Source organism: Scyliorhinus torazame, chromosome 24, assembly GCF_047496885.1.
Source record: "Scyliorhinus torazame isolate Kashiwa2021f chromosome 24, sScyTor2.1, whole genome shotgun sequence".
Classification (NCBI taxonomy): Eukaryota; Metazoa; Chordata; class Chondrichthyes; order Carcharhiniformes; family Scyliorhinidae; genus Scyliorhinus; species Scyliorhinus torazame.
In genome coordinates, this window is record NC_092730.1 from 43,246,606 (window position 1) to 43,269,274 (window position 22,669).

General features: G+C 45.9%; 19 non-coding genes across 19 annotated transcripts; 1 reads left to right on the plus strand and 18 right to left on the minus strand.

Annotated features, from left to right (window-relative positions):
• Positions 1 to 995: 995 nt before the first annotated feature.
• trnal-cag (transfer RNA leucine (anticodon CAG)) lies at positions 996 to 1,078 on the minus strand. The gene has a single exon. It is a non-coding gene; the product is annotated as a tRNA-Leu (tRNA).
• A 1,739-nt stretch (positions 1,079 to 2,817) lies between these two features.
• On the minus strand, positions 2,818 to 2,900 carry trnal-cag (transfer RNA leucine (anticodon CAG)). The gene has a single exon. It is a non-coding gene; the product is annotated as a tRNA-Leu (tRNA).
• Positions 2,901 to 3,480: 580 nt separating this feature from the next.
• Positions 3,481 to 3,552, minus strand: trnam-cau (transfer RNA methionine (anticodon CAU)). The gene has a single exon. It is a non-coding gene; the product is annotated as a tRNA-Met (tRNA).
• Positions 3,553 to 4,642: 1,090 nt separating this feature from the next.
• trnal-cag (transfer RNA leucine (anticodon CAG)) lies at positions 4,643 to 4,725 on the minus strand. Its single transcript has one exon. It is a non-coding gene; the product is annotated as a tRNA-Leu (tRNA).
• A 1,739-nt stretch (positions 4,726 to 6,464) lies between these two features.
• Positions 6,465 to 6,547, minus strand: trnal-cag (transfer RNA leucine (anticodon CAG)). Its single transcript has one exon. It is a non-coding gene; the product is annotated as a tRNA-Leu (tRNA).
• Positions 6,548 to 7,127: 580 nt separating this feature from the next.
• Positions 7,128 to 7,199, minus strand: trnam-cau (transfer RNA methionine (anticodon CAU)). The gene has a single exon. It is a non-coding gene; the product is annotated as a tRNA-Met (tRNA).
• A 1,090-nt stretch (positions 7,200 to 8,289) lies between these two features.
• trnal-cag (transfer RNA leucine (anticodon CAG)) lies at positions 8,290 to 8,372 on the minus strand. The gene has a single exon. It is a non-coding gene; the product is annotated as a tRNA-Leu (tRNA).
• Positions 8,373 to 8,952: 580 nt separating this feature from the next.
• On the minus strand, positions 8,953 to 9,024 carry trnam-cau (transfer RNA methionine (anticodon CAU)). The gene has a single exon. It is a non-coding gene; the product is annotated as a tRNA-Met (tRNA).
• Positions 9,025 to 10,111: 1,087 nt separating this feature from the next.
• Positions 10,112 to 10,194, minus strand: trnal-cag (transfer RNA leucine (anticodon CAG)). The gene has a single exon. It is a non-coding gene; the product is annotated as a tRNA-Leu (tRNA).
• A 2,145-nt stretch (positions 10,195 to 12,339) lies between these two features.
• Positions 12,340 to 12,422, minus strand: trnal-cag (transfer RNA leucine (anticodon CAG)). The gene has a single exon. It is a non-coding gene; the product is annotated as a tRNA-Leu (tRNA).
• A 1,742-nt stretch (positions 12,423 to 14,164) lies between these two features.
• trnal-cag (transfer RNA leucine (anticodon CAG)) lies at positions 14,165 to 14,247 on the minus strand. Its single transcript has one exon. It is a non-coding gene; the product is annotated as a tRNA-Leu (tRNA).
• Positions 14,248 to 14,827: 580 nt separating this feature from the next.
• trnam-cau (transfer RNA methionine (anticodon CAU)) lies at positions 14,828 to 14,899 on the minus strand. The gene has a single exon. It is a non-coding gene; the product is annotated as a tRNA-Met (tRNA).
• A 1,067-nt stretch (positions 14,900 to 15,966) lies between these two features.
• On the minus strand, positions 15,967 to 16,050 carry trnal-cag (transfer RNA leucine (anticodon CAG)). Its single transcript has one exon. It is a non-coding gene; the product is annotated as a tRNA-Leu (tRNA).
• Positions 16,051 to 16,630: 580 nt separating this feature from the next.
• On the minus strand, positions 16,631 to 16,702 carry trnat-cgu (transfer RNA threonine (anticodon CGU)). The gene has a single exon. It is a non-coding gene; the product is annotated as a tRNA-Thr (tRNA).
• A 1,090-nt stretch (positions 16,703 to 17,792) lies between these two features.
• trnal-cag (transfer RNA leucine (anticodon CAG)) lies at positions 17,793 to 17,875 on the minus strand. Its single transcript has one exon. It is a non-coding gene; the product is annotated as a tRNA-Leu (tRNA).
• A 580-nt stretch (positions 17,876 to 18,455) lies between these two features.
• On the minus strand, positions 18,456 to 18,527 carry trnam-cau (transfer RNA methionine (anticodon CAU)). The gene has a single exon. It is a non-coding gene; the product is annotated as a tRNA-Met (tRNA).
• A 1,087-nt stretch (positions 18,528 to 19,614) lies between these two features.
• On the minus strand, positions 19,615 to 19,697 carry trnal-cag (transfer RNA leucine (anticodon CAG)). The gene has a single exon. It is a non-coding gene; the product is annotated as a tRNA-Leu (tRNA).
• A 580-nt stretch (positions 19,698 to 20,277) lies between these two features.
• trnam-cau (transfer RNA methionine (anticodon CAU)) lies at positions 20,278 to 20,349 on the minus strand. Its single transcript has one exon. It is a non-coding gene; the product is annotated as a tRNA-Met (tRNA).
• Positions 20,350 to 21,421: 1,072 nt separating this feature from the next.
• Positions 21,422 to 21,494, plus strand: trnak-cuu (transfer RNA lysine (anticodon CUU)). Its single transcript has one exon. It is a non-coding gene; the product is annotated as a tRNA-Lys (tRNA).
• Positions 21,495 to 22,669: the final 1,175 nt, after the last annotated feature.

The following is a 22,669-nucleotide window of genomic DNA, read 5'->3' on the forward strand; positions in this document are numbered from 1 at the left end:
CGAACTTCATTTTATAAAGGTGATTCCAGTCACTCCCCACTTTCCCATCAGAACAACGTCACAGAAGAAATCACATCACCTTCCACAGAACAACCATTCCGCACGAAAGTTAATTATCTGAACTGTGCTGACCAGTATCAGTGTGCTCAAACGTCTGTTCTTGTTGAAAGAAAAAAATGAGGAAGTGAATAATTGTGTGGTTACCGCAGGGCAGTAATGTTGTAGCTCCTGGTTTAAGGAGCAGAGTGCGCAGCGGAAGCGTGCAGGGCAATTAGCCCGAGGTCGAGGAATCGAGGGTATTCTCTGCTATTTGCATTCTCCCTCACAACAAAAGTAAACATAACACACGTTCCTGTTTTCTTTGCAGCAAATAGCTATCAGAAACTTTCTTGCAGTCTCATCCCGGCATTAGTCCCAAGAATGAAAGAGACAGCATGACACATTACAACATTGTAAAGCTCACACATAGGGAATCACAGAGAAAATGCTTTAAAGTCTCAACAGATCTGACAGCATCTGGAGGGAGAGAAATGAGCTAAGGTTTCGAGTCCAGGTGACCCTTAGTCAAAGCTGCACGGGAAACGTTATCCAGTCGTACCCCACAGAGGGGCAATATAGATATATAACGATATCCAGTAATAACTCACAGGGGGCCAATAAGGAAATAAAGCTTTATCGAGTAATGAATCACAATAGAAGCCGAGTCCCCAACTTCCCCTCTTGGACGGATGTGAACAATCCAACCTGCCAGACTATTTACAAGAGAAGACGAATTTTACCCTTCTCTTGGGATCAATATGAATTCCTCAACCAGACTCACCGAAGCAGATTGTCGAGTCATGAGCTGGGCTTTTGCCGGTGGGGTCTTGCTGTGCGTATTTAAGCGGGAATCTCATGTACTGAGACCAACGCTTTTCCATTGAAAGGGAGGTATTGGATCTTCCTGAGGTTGAAAATCTTGCTGGAGAAATTTAACCTCGTGGAGTAAAAGACACTATCAGGAGTGGGATTCGAACCCACGCCTCCAGAAGAGACTGCGACCTGAACGCAGCGCCTTAGACCGCTCGGCCATCCTGATGCGTTGGCGCAAAAACTAAGATCCGTGCACAAATCGACTTAAAGTCTTTCTTCATCTTTATTACATTTAAAACAAGACATGCTTTCCCTACTTTTGAACCCCAGCCAGAGTCCTGTATCTGAGTACCATCCTTGTCCAAACCGCTGGTGGTTAAGGAGCTTCTCATTGCTGCATTGATCAGTTTCCTCTAATCAGCAAGGTCCGATATACCGCTCTACCTGTTCCTCAGACGAAGGTTTTGAAAGTCTAAGATCTGAGGGCGTGAAGTATCTAATTGGAGAGTTGCATTCTGGCGACTGCAATCTCTCTCCACAGCTGCTTCCGGTGCTGCTCTCACAGACAAGCAGCCGAAGAACCCCTCCAGTGTCCAATCAGGTGAACGTTCATCCAGTAGAGGCGGCAGAAGAGTGTTCTGGGAGAAGTCAACTTAATCACCTCGACTGTACTGTGGCTAGCTGAAGAACAGGTGTCAAAGAGTGGATAAGACTGAAAGCAAAACTTTGGTACAAATAAAGAAAAAGGCAGATGTGCTGCTGACAAATAGCAACTTTTCTCCGTTTGGTGTGATTGAGAGTACGAATAGCAGAAGATGGTTTCGATCCATCGACCTCTGGGTTATGGGCCCAGCACGCATCCGCTGCGCCACTCTGCTCAGTGCTCTTTTTTTTTTGTGGTCGGACTTGAGGCAAAGTTTGAGGAAGTCTGTAACAGCGTGATCAATGTTCCCAGAGAGATGAAACTGCTGCCCCGAACTTCATTTTATAAAGGTGATTCCAGTCACTCCCCACTTTCCCATCAGAACAACGTCACAGAAGAAATCACATCACCTTCCACAGAACAACCATTCCGCACGAAAGTTAATTATCTGAACTGTGCTGACCAGTATCAGTGTGCTCAAACGTCTGTTCTTGTTGAAAGAAAAAAATGAGGAAGTGAATAATTGTGTGGTTACCGCAGGGCAGTAATGTTGTAGCTCCTGGTTTAAGGAGCAGAGTGCGCAGCGCAAGCGTGCAGGGCAATTAGCCCGAGGTCGAGGAATCGAGGGTATTCTCTGCTATTTGCATTCTCCCTCACAACAAAAGTAAACATAACACACGTTCCTGTTTTCTTTGCAGCAAATAGCTATCAGAAACTTTCTTGCAGTCTCATCCCGGCATTAGTCCCAAGAATGAAAGAGACAGCATGACACATTACAACATTGTAAAGCTCACACATAGGGAATCACAGAGAAAATGCTTTAAAGTCTCAACAGATCTGACAGCATCTGGAGGGAGAGAAATGAGCTAAGGTTTCGAGTCCAGGTGACCCTTAGTCAAAGCTGCTCGGGAAACATTATCCAGTCGTACCCCACAGAGGGGCAATATAGATATATAACGGTATCCAGTAATAACTCACAGGGGGCCAATAAGGAAATAAAGCTTTATCGAGCAATGAATCACAATAGAAACCGAGTCCCCAACTTCCCCTCTTGGACGGATGTGAACAATCCAACCTGCCAAACTATTTACAAGAGAAGACGAATTTTACCCTTCTCTTGGGATCAATATGAATTCCTCAACCAGACTCACCGAAGCAGATTTTCGAGTCATGAGCTGGGCTTTTGCCGGTGGGGTCTTGCTGTGCGTATTTAAGCGGGAATCTCATGTACTGAGACCAACGCTTTTCCATTGAAAGGGAGGTATTGGACCTGAGGTTGAAAATCTTGCTGGAGAAATTTAACCTCGTGGAGTAAAAGACTCTATCAGGAGTGGGATTCGAACCCACGTCTCCAGAAGAGACTGCGACCTGAACGCATCGCCTTAGACCGCTCGGCCATCCTGATGCGTTGACGCAAAAACTAAGATCCGTGCACAAATCGACTTAAAGTCTGTCTTCATCTTTATTACATTTCAAACAAGACATGCTTTCCCTACTTTTGAACCCCAGCCAGAGTCCTGTATCTGAGTGCCATCCTTGTCCAAACCGCTGGTGATTAAGGAGCTTCTCATTGCTGCATTGATCAGTTTCCTCTAATCAGCAAGGTCCGATATACCGCTCTATCTGTTCCTCAGACGAAGGTCTTGAAAGTCTAAGATCTGAGGACGTGAAGTATCTAATTGGAGAGTTGCATTCTGGCGACTGCAATCTCTCTCCACAGCTGCTTCCGGTGCTGCTCTCACAGACAAGTAGCCGAAGAACCCCTCCACTGTCCAATCAGGTAAACTTTCATCCAGTAGAGGCGGCAGAAGAGTGTTCTGGGAGAAGTCAACTTAGTCACCTCGACTGTACTGTGGCTAGCTGAAGAACAGGTGTCAAAGAGTGGATAAGACTGAAAGCAAAACTTTGGTACAAATAAAGAAAAAGGCAGATGTGCTGCTGACAAATAGCAACTTTTCTCCGTTTGGTGTGATTGAGAGTACGAATAGCAGAGGATGGTTTCGATCCATCGACCTCTGGGTTATGGGCCCAGCACGCTTCCGCTGCGCCACTCTGCTCAGTGCTCTTTTTTTTTGTGGTCGGACTTGAGGCAAAGTTTGAGGAAGTCTGTAACAGCGTGATCAATGTTCCCAGAGAGATGAAACTGCTGCCCCGAACTTCATTTTATAAAGGTGATTCCAGTCACTCCCCACTTTCCCATCAGAACAACGTCACAGAAGAAATCACATCACCTTCCACAGAACAACCATTCCGCACGAAAGTTAATTATCTGAACTGTGCTGACCAGTATCAGTGTGCTCAAACGTCTGTTCTTGTTGAAAGAAAAAAATGAGGAAGTGAATAATTGTGTGGTTACCGCAGGGCAGTAATGTTGTAGCTCCTGGTTGAAGGAGCAGAGTGCGCAGCGGAAGCGTGCAGGGCTATTAGCCCTAGGTCGAGGAATCGAGGGTATTCTCTGCTATTTGCATTCTCCATCACAACAAAAGTAAACATAACACGCGTTCCTGTTTGCTTTGCAGAAAATAGCTATCAGAAACTTTCTTGCAGTCTCATCCCGACATTAGTCCCAAGAATGAAAGAGACAGCATGACACATTACAACATTGTAAAGCTCACACATAGGGAACCACAGAGAAAATGCTTTAAAGTCTCAGCAGATCTGACAGCATCTGGAGGGAGAGAAATGAGCTAAGGTTTCGAGTCCAGGTGACCCTTAGTCAAAGCTGCACGGGAAACGTTATCCAGTCGTACCCCACAGAGGGGCAATATAGATATATAACGATATCCAGTAATAACTCACAGGGGGCCAATAAGGAAATAAAGCTTTATCGAGTAATGAATCACAATAGAAGCCGAGTCCCCAACTTCCCCTCTTGGACGGATGTGAACAATCCAACCTGCCAGACTATTTACAAGAGAAGACGAATTTTACCCTTCTCTTGGGATCAATATGAATTCCTCAACCAGACTCACCGAAGCAGATTGTCGAGTCATGAGCTGGGCTTTTGCCGGTGGGGTCTTGCTGTGCGTATTTAAGCGGGAATCTCATGTACTGAGACCAACGCTTTTCCATTGAAAGGGAGGTATTGGATCTTCCTGAGGTTGAAAATCTTGCTGGAGAAATTTAACCTCGTGGAGTAAAAGACACTATCAGGAGTGGGATTCGAACCCACGCCTCCAGAAGAGACTGCGACCTGAACGCAGCGCCTTAGACCGCTCGGCCATCCTGATGCGTTGGCGCAAAAACTAAGATCCGTGCACAAATCGACTTAAAGTCTTTCTTCATCTTTATTACATTTAAAACAAGACATGCTTTCCCTACTTTTGAACCCCAGCCAGAGTCCTGTATCTGAGTACCATCCTTGTCCAAACCGCTGGTGGTTAAGGAGCTTCTCATTGCTGCATTGATCAGTTTCCTCTAATCAGCAAGGTCCGATATACCGCTCTACCTGTTCCTCAGACGAAGGTTTTGAAAGTCTAAGATCTGAGGGCGTGAAGTATCTAATTGGAGAGTTGCATTCTGGCGACTGCAATCTCTCTCCACAGCTGCTTCCGGTGCTGCTCTCACAGACAAGCAGCCGAAGAACCCCTCCAGTGTCCAATCAGGTGAACGTTCATCCAGTAGAGGCGGCAGAAGAGTGTTCTGGGAGAAGTCAACTTAATCACCTCGACTGTACTGTGGCTAGCTGAAGAACAGGTGTCAAAGAGTGGATAAGACTGAAAGCAAAACTTTGGTACAAATAAAGAAAAAGGCAGATGTGCTGCTGACAAATAGCAACTTTTCTCCGTTTGGTGTGATTGAGAGTACGAATAGCAGAAGATGGTTTCGATCCATCGACCTCTGGGTTATGGGCCCAGCACGCATCCGCTGCGCCACTCTGCTCAGTGCTCTTTTTTTTTTGTGGTCGGACTTGAGGCAAAGTTTGAGGAAGTCTGTAACAGCGTGATCAATGTTCCCAGAGAGATGAAACTGCTGCCCCGAACTTCATTTTATAAAGGTGATTCCAGTCACTCCCCACTTTCCCATCAGAACAACGTCACAGAAGAAATCACATCACCTTCCACAGAACAACCATTCCGCACGAAAGTTAATTATCTGAACTGTGCTGACCAGTATCAGTGTGCTCAAACGTCTGTTCTTGTTGAAAGAAAAAAATGAGGAAGTGAATAATTGTGTGGTTACCGCAGGGCAGTAATGTTGTAGCTCCTGGTTTAAGGAGCAGAGTGCGCAGCGCAAGCGTGCAGGGCAATTAGCCCGAGGTCGAGGAATCGAGGGTATTCTCTGCTATTTGCATTCTCCCTCACAACAAAAGTAAACATAACACACGTTCCTGTTTTCTTTGCAGCAAATAGCTATCAGAAACTTTCTTGCAGTCTCATCCCGGCATTAGTCCCAAGAATGAAAGAGACAGCATGACACATTACAACATTGTAAAGCTCACACATAGGGAATCACAGAGAAAATGCTTTAAAGTCTCAACAGATCTGACAGCATCTGGAGGGAGAGAAATGAGCTAAGGTTTCGAGTCCAGGTGACCCTTAGTCAAAGCTGCTCGGGAAACATTATCCAGTCGTACCCCACAGAGGGGCAATATAGATATATAACGGTATCCAGTAATAACTCACAGGGGGCCAATAAGGAAATAAAGCTTTATCGAGCAATGAATCACAATAGAAACCGAGTCCCCAACTTCCCCTCTTGGACGGATGTGAACAATCCAACCTGCCAAACTATTTACAAGAGAAGACGAATTTTACCCTTCTCTTGGGATCAATATGAATTCCTCAACCAGACTCACCGAAGCAGATTTTCGAGTCATGAGCTGGGCTTTTGCCGGTGGGGTCTTGCTGTGCGTATTTAAGCGGGAATCTCATGTACTGAGACCAACGCTTTTCCATTGAAAGGGAGGTATTGGACCTGAGGTTGAAAATCTTGCTGGAGAAATTTAACCTCGTGGAGTAAAAGACTCTATCAGGAGTGGGATTCGAACCCACGTCTCCAGAAGAGACTGCGACCTGAACGCATCGCCTTAGACCGCTCGGCCATCCTGATGCGTTGACGCAAAAACTAAGATCCGTGCACAAATCGACTTAAAGTCTGTCTTCATCTTTATTACATTTCAAACAAGACATGCTTTCCCTACTTTTGAACCCCAGCCAGAGTCCTGTATCTGAGTGCCATCCTTGTCCAAACCGCTGGTGATTAAGGAGCTTCTCATTGCTGCATTGATCAGTTTCCTCTAATCAGCAAGGTCCGATATACCGCTCTATCTGTTCCTCAGACGAAGGTCTTGAAAGTCTAAGATCTGAGGACGTGAAGTATCTAATTGGAGAGTTGCATTCTGGCGACTGCAATCTCTCTCCACAGCTGCTTCCGGTGCTGCTCTCACAGACAAGTAGCCGAAGAACCCCTCCACTGTCCAATCAGGTAAACTTTCATCCAGTAGAGGCGGCAGAAGAGTGTTCTGGGAGAAGTCAACTTAGTCACCTCGACTGTACTGTGGCTAGCTGAAGAACAGGTGTCAAAGAGTGGATAAGACTGAAAGCAAAACTTTGGTACAAATAAAGAAAAAGGCAGATGTGCTGCTGACAAATAGCAACTTTTCTCCGTTTGGTGTGATTGAGAGTACGAATAGCAGAGGATGGTTTCGATCCATCGACCTCTGGGTTATGGGCCCAGCACGCTTCCGCTGCGCCACTCTGCTCAGTGCTCTTTTTTTTTGTGGTCGGACTTGAGGCAAAGTTTGAGGAAGTCTGTAACAGCGTGATCAATGTTCCCAGAGAGATGAAACTGCTGCCCCGAACTTCATTTTATAAAGGTGATTCCAGTCACTCCCCACTTTCCCATCAGAACAACGTCACAGAAGAAATCACATCACCTTCCACAGAACAACCATTCCGCACGAAAGTTAATTATCTGAACTGTGCTGACCAGTATCAGTGTGCTCAAACGTCTGTTCTTGTTGAAAGAAAAAAATGAGGAAGTGAATAATTGTGTGGTTACCGCAGGGCAGTAATGTTGTAGCTCCTGGTTGAAGGAGCAGAGTGCGCAGCGGAAGCGTGCAGGGCTATTAGCCCTAGGTCGAGGAATCGAGGGTATTCTCTGCTATTTGCATTCTCCATCACAACAAAAGTAAACATAACACGCGTCCCTGTTTGCTTTGCAGAAAATAGCTATCAGAAACTTTCTTGCAGTCTCATCCCGACATTAGTCCCAAGAATGAAAGAGACAGCATGACACATTACAACATTGTAAAGCTCACACATAGGGAACCACAGAGAAAATGCTTTAAAGTCTCAGCAGATCTGACAGCATCTGGAGGGAGAGAAATGAGCTGACGTTTCGTGTCCAGGTGACCCTTAGTCAAAGCTGCTCGGGAAACGTTATCCAGTCGTACCCCACAGAGGGGCAATATAGATATATAACGGTATCCAGTAATAACTCACAGGGGGCCAATAAGGAAATAAAGCTTTATCGAGCAATGAATCACAATAGAAACCGAGTCCCCAACTTCCCCTCTTGGACGGGTGTGAACAATCCAACCTGCCAGACTATTTACAAGAGAAGACGAATTTTACCCTTCTCTTGGGATCAATATGAATTCCTCAACCAGACTCACCGAAGCAGATTGTCGAGTCACGAGCTGGGCTTTTGCCGGTGGGGTCTTGCTGTGCGTATTTAAGCGGGAATCTCATGTACTGAGACCAACGCTTTTCCATTGAAAGGGAGGTATTGGATCTTCCTGAGGTTGAAAATCTTGCTGGAGAAATTTAACCTCGTGGAGTAAAAGGCAATATCAGGAGTGGGATTCGAACCCACGTCTCCAGAAAAGACTGCGACCTGAACGCAGCGCCTTAGACCGCTCGGCCATCCTGATGCGTTGGCGCAAAGACTAAGATCCGTGCACAAATCGACTTAAAGCCTGTCTTCATCTTTATTACATTTCAAACAAGTCATGCTTTCCCTACTTTTGAACCCCAGCCAGAGTCCTGTATCTGAGTGCCATCCTTGTCCAAACCGCTGGTGGTTAAGGAGCTTCTCATTGCTGCATTGATCAGTTTCCTCTAATCAGCAAGGTCCGATATACCGCTCTATCTGTTCCTCAGACGAAGGTTTTGAAAGTCTAAGATCTGAGGACGTGAAGTATCTAATTGGAGAGTTGCATTCTGGCGACTGCAATCTCTCTCCACAGCTGCTTCCGGTGCTGCTCTCACAGACAAGCAGCCGAAGAACCCCTCCAGTGTCCAATCAGGTAAACGTTCATTCAGTAGAGGCGGCAGAAGAGTGTTCTGGGAGAAGTCAACTTAGTCACCTCGACTGTACTGTGGCTAGCTGAAGAACAGGTGTCAAAGAGTGGATAAGACTGAAAGCAAAACTTTGGTACCAATAAAGAAAAAGGCAGATGTGCTGCTGACAAATAGCAACTTTTTTCCGTTTGGTGTGATTGAGAGTACGAATAGCAGAGGATGGTTTCGATCCATCGACCTCTGGGTTATGGGCCCAGCACGCTTCCGCTGCGCCACTCTACTCTGTGCTCTTTTTTTTTTGTGGTCGGACTTGAGGCAAAGTTTGAGGAAGTCTGTAACAGCGTGATCAATGTTCCCAGAGAGATGAAACTGCTGCCCCGAACTTCATTTTATAAAGGTGATTCCAGTCACTCCCCACTTTCCCATCAGAACAACGTCACAGAAGAAATCACATCACCTTCCACAGAACAACCATTCCGCACGAAAGTGAATTATCTGAACTGTGCTGACCAGAATCAGTGTGCTCAAACGTCTGTTCTTGTTGAAAGAAAAAAATGCGGAAGTGAATAATTGTGTGGTTACCGCAGGGCAGTAATGTTGTAGCTCCTGGTTTAAGGAGCAGAGTGCGCAGCGGAAGCGTGCAGGGCAATTAGCTCGAGGTCGAGGAATCGAGGGTATTCTCTGTTATTTGCATTCTCCCTCACAACAAAAGTAAACATAACACACGTTCCTGTTTTCTTTGCAGCAAATAGCTATCAGAAACTTTCTTGCAGTCTCATCCCGGCATTAGTCCCAAGAATGAAAGAGACAGCATGACACATTACAACATTGTAAAGCTCACACATAGGGAATCACAGAGAAAATGCTTTAAAGTCTCAACAGATCTGACAGCATCTGGAGGGAGAGAAATGAGCTAAGGTTTCGAGTCCAGGTGACCCTTAGTCAAAGCTGCACGGGAAACGTTATCCAGTCGTACCCCACAGAGGGGCAATATAGATATATAACGATATCCAGTAATAACTCACAGGGGGCCAATAAGGAAATAAAGCTTTATCGAGTAATGAATCACAATAGAAGCCGAGTCCCCAACTTCCCCTCTTGGACGGATGTGAACAATCCAACCTGCCAGACTATTTACAAGAGAAGACGAATTTTACCCTTCTCTTGGGATCAATATGAATTCCTCAACCAGACTCACCGAAGCAGATTGTCGAGTCATGAGCTGGGCTTTTGCCGGTGGGGTCTTGCTGTGCGTATTTAATCGGGAATCTCATGTACTGAGACCAACGCTTTTCCATTGAAAGGGAGGTATTGGACCTGAGGTTGAAAATCTTGCTGGAGAAATTTAACCTCGTGGAGTAAAAGGCAATATCAGGAGTGGGATTCGAACCCACGCCTCCAGAAGAGACTGCGACCTGAACGCAGCGCCTTAGACCGCTCGGCCATCCTGATGCGTTGACGCAAAAACTAAGATCCGTGCACAAATCGACTTAAAGTCTTTCTTCATCTTTATTACATTTAAAACAAGACATGCTTTCAACAAACAAAGAACAAAGAAATGTACAGCACAGGAACAGGCCCTTCGGCCCTCCAAGCCCGTGCCGACCATACTGCCCGACTAAACTACAATCTTCTACACTTCCTGGGTCCGTATCCTTCTATTCCCATCCTATTCATATATTTGTCAAGATGCCCCTTAAATGTCCCTATCGTCCCTGCCTCCACTACCTCCTCCGGTAGTGAGTTCCAGGCACCCACTACCCTCTGCGTAAAAAACTTGCCTCGTACATCTACTCTAAACTTTGCCCCTCTCACCTTAAACCTATGCCCCCTAGTAATTGACCCCTCTACCCTGGGGAAAAGCCTCTGACTATCCACTCTGTCTATGCCCCTCATAATTTTGTATACCTCTATCAGGTCGCCCCTCAACCTCCTTCGTTCCCTACTTTTGAACCCCAGCCAGAGTCCTGTATCTGAGTACCATCCTTGTCCAAACCGCTGGTGGTTAAGGAGCTTCTCATTGCTGCATTGATCAGTTTCCTCTAATCAGCAAGGTCCGATATACCGCTCTACCTGTTCCTCAGACGAATGTTTTGAAAGTCTAAGATCTGAGGGCGTGAAGTATCGAATTGGAGAGTTGCATTCTGGCGACTGCAATCTCTCTCCACAGCTGCTTCCGGTGCTGCTCTCACAGACAAGCAGCCGAAGAACCCCTCCAGTGTCCAATCAGGTGAACGTTCATCCAGTAGAGGCGGCAGAAGAGTGTTCTGGGAGAAGTCAACTTAATCACCTCGACTGTACTGTGGCTAGCTGAAGAACAGGTGTCAAAGAGTGGATAAGACTGAAAGCAAAACTTTGGTACCAATAAAGAAAAAGGCAGATGTGCTGCTGACAAATAGCAACTTTTTTCCGTTTGGTGTGATTGAGAGTACGAATAGCAGAGGATGGTTTCGATCCATCGACCTCTGGGTTATGGGCCCAGCAAGCTCCCGCTGCGCCACTCTGCTCGGTGCTCTTTTTTTTTGTGGTCGGACTTGAGGCAAAGTTTGAGGAAGTCTGTAACAGCGTGATCAATGTTCCCAGAGAGATGAAACTGCTGCCCCGAACTTCATTTTATAAAGGTGATTCCAGTCACTCCCCACTTTCCCATCAGAACAACGTCACAGAAGAAATCACATCACCTTCCACAGAACAACCATTCCGCACGAAAGTTAATTATCTGAACTGTGCTGACCAGTATCAGTGTGCTCAAACGTCTGTTCTTGTTGAAAGAAAAAAATGAGGAAGTGAATAATTGTGTGGTTACCGCAGGGCAGTAATGTTGTAGCTTCTGGTTGAAGGAGCAGAGTGCGCAGCGGAAGCGTGCAGGGCTATTAGCCCTAGGTCGAGGAATCGAGGGTATTCTCTGCTATTTGCATTCTCCCTCACAACAAAAGTAAACATAACACGCGTTCCTGTTTGCTTTGCAGAAAATAGCTATCAGAAACTTTCTTGCAGTCTCATCCCGACATTAGTCCCAAGAATGAAAGAGACAGCATGACACATTACAACATTGTAAAGCTCACACATAGGGAACCACAGAGAAAATGCTTTAAAGTCTCAGCAGATCTGACAGCATCTGGAGGGAGAGAAATGAGCTGACGTTTCGTGTCCAGGTGACCCTTAGTCAAAGCTGCTCGGGAAACGTTATCCAGTCGTACCCCACAGAGGGGCAATATAGATATATAACGGTATCCAGTAATAACTCACAGGGGGCCAATAAGGAAATAAAGCTTTATCGAGCAATGAATCACAATAGAAACCGAGTCCCCAACTTCCCCTCTTGGACGGATGTGAACAATCCAACCTGCCAGACTATTTACAAGAGAAGACGAATTTTACCCTTCTCTTGGGATCAATATGAATTCCTCAACCAGACTCACCGAAGCAGATTGTCGAGTCACGAGCTGGGCTTTTGCCGGTGGGGTCTTGCTGTGCGTATTTAAGCGGGAATCTCATGTACTGAGACCAACGCTTTTCCATTGAAAGGGAGGTATTGGATCTTCCTGAGGTTGAAAATCTTGCTGGAGAAATTTAACCTCGTGGAGTAAAAGGCAATATCAGGAGTGGGATTCGAACCCACGTCTCCAGAAGAGACTGCGACCTGAACGCAGCGCCTTAGACCGCTCGGCCATCCTGATGCGTTGGCGCAAAAACTAAGATCCGTGCACAAATCGACTTAAAGTCTGTCTTCATCTTTATTACATTTCAAACAAGTCATGCTTTCCCTACTTTTGAACCCCAGCCAGAGTCCTGTATCTGAGTGCCATCCTTGTCCAAACCGCTGGTGGTTAAGGAGCTTCTCATTGCTGCATTGATCAGTTTCCTCTAATCAGCAAGGTCCGATATACCGCTCTATCTGTTCCTCAGACGAAGGTTTTGAAAGTCTAAGATCTGAGGACGTGAAGTATCTAATTGGAGAGTTGCATTCTGGCGACTGCAATCTCTCTCCACAGCTGCTTCCGGTGCTGCTCTCACAGACAAGCAGCCGAAGAACCCCTCCAGTGTCCAATCAGGTGAACGTTCATCCAGTAGAGGCGGCAGAAGAGTGTTCTGGGAGAAGTCAACTTAATCACCTCGACTGTACTGTGGCTAGCTGAAGAACAGGTGTCAAAGAGTGGATAAGACTGAAAGCAAAACTTTGGTACCAATAAAGAAAAAGGCAGATGTGCTGCTGACAAATAGCAACTTTTTTCCGTTTGGTGTGATTGAGAGTACGAATAGCAGAGGATGGTTTCGATCCATCGACCTCTGGGTTATGGGCCCAGCAAGCTCCCGCTGCGCCACTCTGCTCGGTGCTCTTTTGTTTTGTGGTCGGACTTGAGGCAAAGTTTGAGGAAGTCTGTAACAGCGTGATCAATGTTCCCAGAGAGATGAAACTGCTGCCCCGAACTTCATTTTATAAAGGTGATTCCAGTCACTCCCCACTTTCCCATCAGAACAACGTCACAGAAGAAATCACATCACCTTCCACAGAACAACCATTCCGCACGAAAGTTAATTATCTGAACTGTGCTGACCAGTATCAGTGTGCTCAAACGTCTGTTCTTGTTGAAAGAAAAAAATGAGGAAGTGAATAATTGTGTGGTTACCGCAGGGCAGTAATGTTGTAGCTTCTGGTTGAAGGAGCAGAGTGCGCAGCGGAAGCGTGCAGGGCTATTAGCCCTAGGTCGAGGAATCGAGGGTATTCTCTGCTATTTGCATTCTCCCTCACAACAAAAGTAAACATAACACGCGTTCCTGTTTGCTTTGCAGAAAATAGCTATCAGAAACTTTCTTGCAGTCTCATCCCGACATTAGTCCCAAGAATGAAAGAGACAGCATGACACATTACAACATTGTAAAGCTCACACATAGGGAACCACAGAGAAAATGCTTTAAAGTCTCAGCAGATCTGACAGCATCTGGAGGGAGAGAAATGAGCTGACGTTTCGTGTCCAGGTGACCCTTAGTCAAAGCTGCTCGGGAAACGTTATCCAGTCGTACCCCACAGAGGGGCAATATAGATATATAACGGTATCCAGTAATAACTCACAGGGGGCCAATAAGGAAATAAAGCTTTATCGAGCAATGAATCACAATAGAAACCGAGTCCCCAACTTCCCCTCTTGGACGGATGTGAACAATCCAACCTGCCAGACTATTTACAAGAGAAGACGAATTTTACCCTTCTCTTGGGATCAATATGAATTCCTCAACCAGACTCACCGAAGCAGATTGTCGAGTCACGAGCTGGGCTTTTGCCGGTGGGGTCTTGCTGTGCGTATTTAAGCGGGAATCTCATGTACTGAGACCAACGCTTTTCCATTGAAAGGGAGGTATTGGATCTTCCTGAGGTTGAAAATCTTGCTGGAGAAATTTAACCTCGTGGAGTAAAAGGCAATATCAGGAGTGGGATTCGAACCCACGTCTCCAGAAGAGACTGCGACCTGAACGCAGCGCCTTAGACCGCTCGGCCATCCTGATGCGTTGGCGCAAAAACTAAGATCCGTGCACAAATCGACTTAAAGTCTGTCTTCATCTTTATTACATTTCAAACAAGTCATGCTTTCCCTACTTTTGAACCCCAGCCAGAGTCCTGTATCTGAGTGCCATCCTTGTCCAAACCGCTGGTGGTTAAGGAGCTTCTCATTGCTGCATTGATCAGTTTCCTCTAATCAGCAAGGTCCGATATACCGCTCTATCTGTTCCTCAGACGAAGGTTTTGAAAGTCTAAGATCTGAGGACGTGAAGTATCTAATTGGAGAGTTGCATTCTGGCGACTGCAATCTCTCTCCACAGCTGCTTCCGGTGCTGCTCTCACAGACAAGCAGCCGAAGAACCCCTCCAGTGTCCAATCAGGTAAACGTTCATTCAGTAGAGGCGGCAGAAGAGTGTTCTGGGAGAAGTCAACTTAGTCACCTCGACTGTACTGTGGCTAGCTGAAGAACAGGTGTCAAAGAGTGGATAAGACTGAAAGCAAAACTTTGGTACCAATAAAGAAAAAGGCAGATGTGCTGCTGACAAATAGCAACTTTTTTCCGTTTGGTGTGATTGAGAGTACGAATAGCAGAGGATGGTTTCGATCCATCGACCTCTGGGTTATGGGCCCAGCACGCTCCCGCTGCGCCACTCTGCTCTGTGCTCTATTTTTTTTGTGGTCGGACTTGAGGCAAAGTTTGAGGAAGTCTGTAACAGCGTGATCAATGTTCCCAGAGAGATGAAACTGCTGCCCCGAACTTCATTTTATAAAGGTGATTCCAGTCACTCCCCACTTTCCCATCAGAACAACGTCACAGAAGAAATCACATCACCTTCCACAGAACAACCATTCCGCACGAAAGTGAATTATCTGAACTGTGCTGACCAGAATCAGTGTGCTCAAACGTCTGTTCTTGTTGAAAGAAAAAAATGCGGAAGTGAATAATTGTGTGGTTACCGCAGGGCAGTAATGTTGTAGCTCCTGGTTTAAGGAGCAGAGTGCGCAGCGGAAGCGTGCAGGGCAATTAGCTCGAGGTCGAGGAATCGAGTGTATTCTCTGTTATTTGCATTCTCCCTCACAACAAAAGTAAACATAACACACGTTCCTGTTTTCTTTGCAGCAAATAGCTATCAGAAACTTTCTTGCAGTCTCATCCCGGCATTAGTCCCAAGAATGAAAGAGACAGCATGACACATTACAACATTGTAAAGCTCACACATAGGGAATCACAGAGAAAATGCTTTAAAGTCTCAACAGATCTGACAGCATCTGGAGGGAGAGAAATGAGCTAAGGTTTCGAGTCCAGGTGACCCTTAGTCAAAGCTGCACGGGAAACGTTATCCAGTCGTACCCCACAGAGGGGCAATATAGATATATAACGATATCCAGTAATAACTCACAGGGGGCCAATAAGGAAATAAAGCTTTATCGAGTAATGAATCACAATAGAAGCCGAGTCCCCAACTTCCCCTCTTGGACGGATGTGAACAATCCAACCTGCCAGACTATTTACAAGAGAAGACGAATTTTACCCTTCTCTTGGGATCAATATGAATTCCTCAACCAGACTCACCGAAGCAGATTGTCGAGTCATGAGCTGGGCTTTTGCCGGTGGGGTCTTGCTGTGCGTATTTAAGCGGGAATCTCATGTACTGAGACCAACGCTTTTCCATTGAAAGGGAGGTATTGGACCTGAGGTTGAAAATCTTGCTGGAGAAATTTAACCTCGTGGAGTGGGATTCGAACCCACGCCTCCAGAAGAGACTGCGACCTGAACGCAGCGCCTTAGACCGCTCGGCCATCCTGATGCGTTGACGCAAAAACTAAGATCCGTGCACAAATCGACTTAAAGTCTTTCTTCATCTTTATTACATTTAAAACAAGACATGCTTTCCCTACTTTTGAACCCCAGCCAGAGTCCTGTATCTGAGTACCATCCTTGTCCAAACCGCTGGTGGTTAAGGAGCTTCTCATTGCTGCATTGATCAGTTTCCTCTAATCAGCAAGGTCCGATATACCGCTCTACCTGTTCCTCAGACGAATGTTTTGAAAGTCTAAGATCTGAGGGCGTGAAGTATCGAATTGGAGAGTTGCATTCTGGCGACTGCAATCTCTCTCCACAGCTGCTTCCGGTGCTGCTCTCACAGACAAGCAGCCGAAGAACCCCTCCAGTGTCCAATCAGGTGAACGTTCATCCAGTAGAGGCGGCAGAAGAGTGTTCTGGGAGAAGTCAACTTAATCACCTCGACTGTACTGTGGCTAGCTGAAGAACAGGTGTCAAAGAGTGGATAAGACTGAAAGCAAAACTTTGGTACCAATAAAGAAAAAGGCAGATGTGCTGCTGACAAATAGCAACTTTTTTCCGTTTGGTGTGATTGAGAGTACGAATAGCAGAGGATGGTTTCGATCCATCGACCTCTGGGTTACGGGCCCAGCACGCTCCCGCTGCGCCACTCTGCTCGGTGCTCTTTTTTTTTGTGGTCGGACTTGAGGCAAAGTTTGAGGAAGTCTGTAACAGCGTGATCAATGTTCCCAGAGAGATGAAACTGCTGCCCCGAACTTCATTTTATAAAGGTGATTCCAGTCACTCCCCACTTTCCCATCAGAACAACGTCACAGAAGAAATCACATCACCTTCCACAGAACAACCATTCCGCACGAAAGTTAATTATCTGAACTGTGCTGACCAGTATCAGTGTGCTCAAACGTCTGTTCTTGTTGAAAGAAAAAAATGAGGAAGTGAATAATTGTGTGGTTACCGCAGGGCAGTAATGTTGTAGCTCCTGGTTGAAGGAGCAGAGTGCGCAGCGGAAGCGTGCAGGGCTATTAGCCCTAGGTCGAGGAATCGAGGGTATTCTCTGCTATTTGCATTCTCCCTCACAACAAAAGTAAACATAACACGCGTTCCTGTTTGCTTTGCAGAAAATAGCTATCAGAAACTTTCTTGCAGTCTCATCCCGACATTAGTCCCAAGAATGAAAGAGACAGCATGACACATTACAACATTGTAAAGCTCACACATAGGGAACCACAGAGAAAATGCTTTAAAGTCTCAGCAGATCTGACAGCATCTGGAGGGAGAGAAATGAGCTGACGTTTCGTGTCCAGGTGACCCTTAGTCAAAGCTGCTCGGGAAACGTTATCCAGTCGTACCCCACAGAGGGGCAATATAGATATATAACGGTATCCAGTAATAACTCACAGGGGGCCAATAAGGAAATAAAGCTTTATCGAGCAATGAATCACAATAGAAACCGAGTCCCCAACTTCCCCTCTTGGACGGATGTGAACAATCCAACCTGCCAGACTATTTACAAGAGAAGACGAATTTTACCCTTCTCTTGGGATCAATATGAATTCCTCAACCAGACTCACCGAAGCAGATTGTCGAGTCACGAGCTGGGCTTTTGCCGGTGGGGTCTTGCTGTGCGTATTTAAGCGGGAATCTCATGTACTGAGACCAACGCTTTTCCATTGAAAGGGAGGTATTGGATCTTCCTGAGGTTGAAAATCTTGCTGGAGAAATTTAACCTCGTGGAGTAAAAGGCAATATCAGGAGTGGGATTCGAACCCACGTCTCCAGAAGAGACTGCGACCTGAACGCAGCGCCTTAGACCGCTCGGCCATCCTGATGCGTTGGCGCAAAAACTAAGATCCGTGCACAAATCGACTTAAAGTCTGTCTTCATCTTTATTACATTTCAAACAAGACATGCTTTCCCTACTTTTGAACCCCAGCCAGAGTCCTGTATCTGAGTGCCATCCTTGTCCAAACCGCTGGTGGTTAAGGAGCTTCTCATTGCTGCATTGATCAGTTTCCTCTAATCAGCAAGGTCCGATATACCGCTCTATCTGTTCCTCAGACGAAGGTTTTGAAAGTCTAAGATCTGAGGACGTGAAGTATCCAATTGGAGAGTTGCATTCTGGCGACTGCAATCTCTCGCCACAGCTGCTTCCGGTGCTGCTCTCACAGACAAGCAGCCGAAGAACCCCTCCAGTGTCCAATCAGGTAAACGTTCATTCAGTAGAGGCGGCAGAAGAGTGTTCTGGGAGAAGTCAACTTAGTCACCTCGACTGTACTGTGGCTAGCTGAAGAACAGGTGTCAAAGAGTGGATAAGACTGAAAGCAAAACTTTGGTACCAATAAAGAAAAAGGCAGATGTGCTGCTGACAAATAGCAACTTTTTTCCGTTTGGTGTGATTGAGAGTACGAATAGCAGAGGATGGTTTCGATCCATCGACCTCTGGGTTATGGGCCCAGCACGCTTCCGCTGCGCCACTCTGCTCTGTGCTCTTTTTTTTTTGTGGTCGGACTTGAGGCAAAGTTTGAGGAAGTCTGTAACAGCGTGATCAATGTTCCCAGAGAGATGAAACTGCTGCCCCGAACTTCATTTTATAAAGGTGATTCCAGTCACTCCCCACTTTCCCATCAGAACAACGTCACAGAAGAAATCACATCACCTTCCACAGAACAACCATTCCGCACGAAAGTGAATTATCTGAACTGTGCTGACCAGAATCAGTGTGCTCAAACGTCTGTTCTTGTTGAAAGAAAAAAATGCGGAAGTGAATAATTGTGTGGTTACCGCAGGGCAGTAATGTTGTAGCTCCTGGTTTAAGGAGCAGAGTGCGCAGCGGAAGCGTGCAGGGCAATTAGCTCGAGGTCGAGGAATCGAGGGTATTCTCTGTTATTTGCATTCTCCCTCACAACAAAAGTAAACATAACACACGTTCCTGTTTTCTTTGCAGCAAATAGCTATCAGAAACTTTCTTGCAGTCTCATCCCGGCATTAGTCCCAAGAATGAAAGAGACAGCATGACACATTACAACATTGTAAAGCTCACACATAGGGAATCACAGAGAAAATGCTTGAAAGTCTCAACAGATCTGACAGCATCTGGAGGGAGAGAAATGAGCTAAGGTTTCGAGTCCAGGTGACCCTTAGTCAAAGCTGCACGGGAAACGTTATCCAGTCGTACCCCACAGAGGGGCAATATAGATATATAACGATATCCAGTAATAACTCACAGGGGGCCAATAAGGAAATAAAGCTTTATCGAGTAATGAATCACAATAGAAGCCGAGTCCCCAACTTCCCCTCTTGGACGGATGTGAACAATCCAACCTGCCAGACTATTTACAAGAGAAGACGAATTTTACCCTTCTCTTGGGATCAATATGAATTCCTCAACCAGACTCACCGAAGCAGATTGTCGAGTCATGAGCTGGGCTTTTGCCGGTGGGGTCTTGCTGTGCGTATTTAAGCGGGAATCTCATGTACTGAGACCAACGCTTTTCCATTGAAAGGGAGGTATTGGACCTGAGGTTGAAAATCTTGCTGGAGAAATTTAACCTCGTGGAGTAAAAGACACTATCAGGAGTGGGATTCGAACCCACGCCTCCAGAAGAGACTGCGACCTGAACGCAGCGCCTTAGACCGCTCGGCCATCCTGATGCGTTGACGCAAAAACTAAGATCCGTGCACAAATCGACTTAAAGTCTTTCTTCATCTTTATTACATTTAAAACAAGACATGCTTTCCCTACTTTTGAACCCCAGCCAGAGTCCTGTATCTGAGTACCATCCTTGTCCAAACCGCTGGTGGTTAAGGAGCTTCTCATTGCTGCATTGATCAGTTTCCTCTAATCAGCAAGGTCCGATATACCGCTCTACCTGTTCCTCAGACGAAGGTTTTGAAAGTCTCAGATCTGAGGGCGTGAAGTATCTAATTGGAGAGTTGCATTCTGGCGACTGCAATCTCTCTCCACAGCTGCTTCCGGTGCTGCTCTCACAGACAAGCAGCCGAAGAACCCCTCCAGTGTCCAATCAGGTGAACGTTCATCCAGTAGAGGCGGCAGAAGAGTGTTCTGGGAGAAGTCAACTTAATCACCTCGACTGTACTGTGGCTAGCTGAAGAACAGGTGTCAAAGAGTGGATAAGACTGAAAGCAAAACTTTGGTACCAATAAAGAAAAAGGCAGATGTGCTGCTGACAAATAGCAACTTTTTTCCGTTTGGTGTGATTGAGAGTACGAATAGCAGAGGATGGTTTCGATCCATCGACCTCTGGGTTATGGGCCCAGCACGCTCCCGCTGCGCCACTCTGCTGGGTGCTCTTTTTTTTGTGGTCGGACATGAGGCAAAGTTTGAGGAAGTCTGTAACAGCGTGATCAATGTTCCCAGAGAGATGAAACTGCTGCCCCGAACTTCATTTTATAAAGGTGATTCCAGTCACTCCCCACTTTCCCATCAGAACAACGTCACAGAAGAAATCACATCACCTTCCACAGAACAACCATTCCGCACGAAAGTTAATTATCTGAACTGTGCTGACCAGTATCAGTGTGCTCAAACGTCTGTTCTTGTTGAAAGAAAAAAATGAGGAAGTGAATAATTGTGTGGTTACCGCAGGGCAGTAATGTTGTAGCTCCTGGTTTAAGGAGCAGAGTGCGCAGCGGAAGCGTGCAGGGCAATTAGCCCGAGGTCGAGGAATCGAGGGTATTCTCTGCTATTTGCATTCTCCCTCACAACAAAAGTAAACATAACACGCGTTCCTGTTTGCTTTACAGAAAATAGCTATCAGAAACTTTCTTGCAGTCTCATCCCGACATTAGTCCCAAGAATGAAAGAGACAGCATGACACATTACAACATTGTAAAGCTCACACGTAGGGAACCACAGAGAAAATGCTTTAAAGTCTCAGCAGATCTGACAGCATCTGGAGGGAGAGAAATGAGCTGACGTTTCGTGTCCAGGTGACCCTTAGTCAAAGCTGCTCGGGAAACGTTATCCAGTCGTACCCCACAGAGGGGAAATATAGATATATAACGGTATCCAGTAATAACTCACAGGGGGCCAATAAGGAAATAAAGCTTTATCGAGCAATGAATCACAATAGAAACCGAGTCCCCAACTTCTTATGCAAGAACTTCCTGGAGTGATTCCAGGCCGGTTTTATAATGTTTTGTATGTTTTATAATGTTTAATGAATGACCTATTGAACACAGCTGCGATGATCGAGTGGTTAAGGTGTTGGACTTTCCCCAGTAGGTTCGAGCCATGCTCCCAACGACTGTGACTGAAGAATTAATCGATTTTTAGCAAACGGTTTGACACAAAGTTCGTTGCTTAGCAAATTCTAATCTCCTCAGGAAGAGGGTTAATGGTAATTTGGACATCAGCCCGGCTAGTTCAGTCGGTGGAGCATGGGACTCTTCATCCCAGGGTCGTGGGTTCCAGACCCACGTTGGGCGCTTCCATATTGTAATCTGAGAGTGTTGAGCTGATCGGACTGATTTGATAACAGGAACACAAGGATATGTTCCTGAACTGGGACTCCAGAGGCCTGAACTGATCTTTCGTGACAAGATTTACTTAATCTGGAATTGAAATTTCGTCTCAGTAATGGCGCAGAAAGGTTCTGCTTCAGACGGATCATATTTCCACAACTGGGAACACATTTACACAACAGGGAATGATCTGACACAATCACAGTGAAGATCTGTCACCGGCACAGTCACGGTTCCAAGAGAGAGAACAGTTACACAGCAGAGAGCTCAGTTACACAGCAGACAGCAGAGAGCACAGTTACACAGCAGGAAAAACATTTAATTGCCTATCTTTGTGGAACAGAAAATCCCTTTTTCCTAAATAACCAGTTTTTCCATTTCAGTACCTTGCTGGTTTGCTCGGCACCTTTTCTGTGTGTCATTGTGTGTGTGTCCTGATAGTCTCTTCCTGCTTTACTGTGTGTCTTTCTCTTACTGTTACAGCCGTGCTGATGTTCCGTGTTATTGTCCAGCCAAGGTGAGCTTCACAACACGTGGTTCTCGTTTAAGAGTAAAATAGTTATGTGGCTGCCGCCGAACAGCAATTGCGAACACAGTGGGTCTAAAAAGCAGAGTGGCGCAGCGCAGCGTGTTGGGCCCATAACCCAGAGGTCGATGGATCGAAACCATCCTCTGCAATTTATATTCTCAGTCACCCCAAAATTAAACATGACTCCATCACCCTGCGGCACATCCGCCTTTTCTTTTCAGTAGATTAGTATCAAAGTGTTGCATCCAGTGTGAACGGGACATTTTCCCCAGGAATGAAGCAGACAGCATTACATCACTGTGAAGCTCAAAGTAACAAAATAGGGAAGCTCTTCAATTGACTCTCTCTGAGGAAAACAGACAACATCTGCTGTGGTGTGTGAGTATTATTGGTGCCAATATCACATCTCCACTGACTGGAATGAGTTATGTTTTATTAACACAGTCATGTCATTTGGTAAAGATCAAACCGGGAGTTTTTTAGTGTTTTTAAATCCTTTAACAGCGAGAAGGGGAAAAGTTTATATAATAACTTCCAGGAATACCCCACAGAGGGGCAATAAGCATATATAACAATATCCAATAATAAACTACTATAGAAACCGAGATCA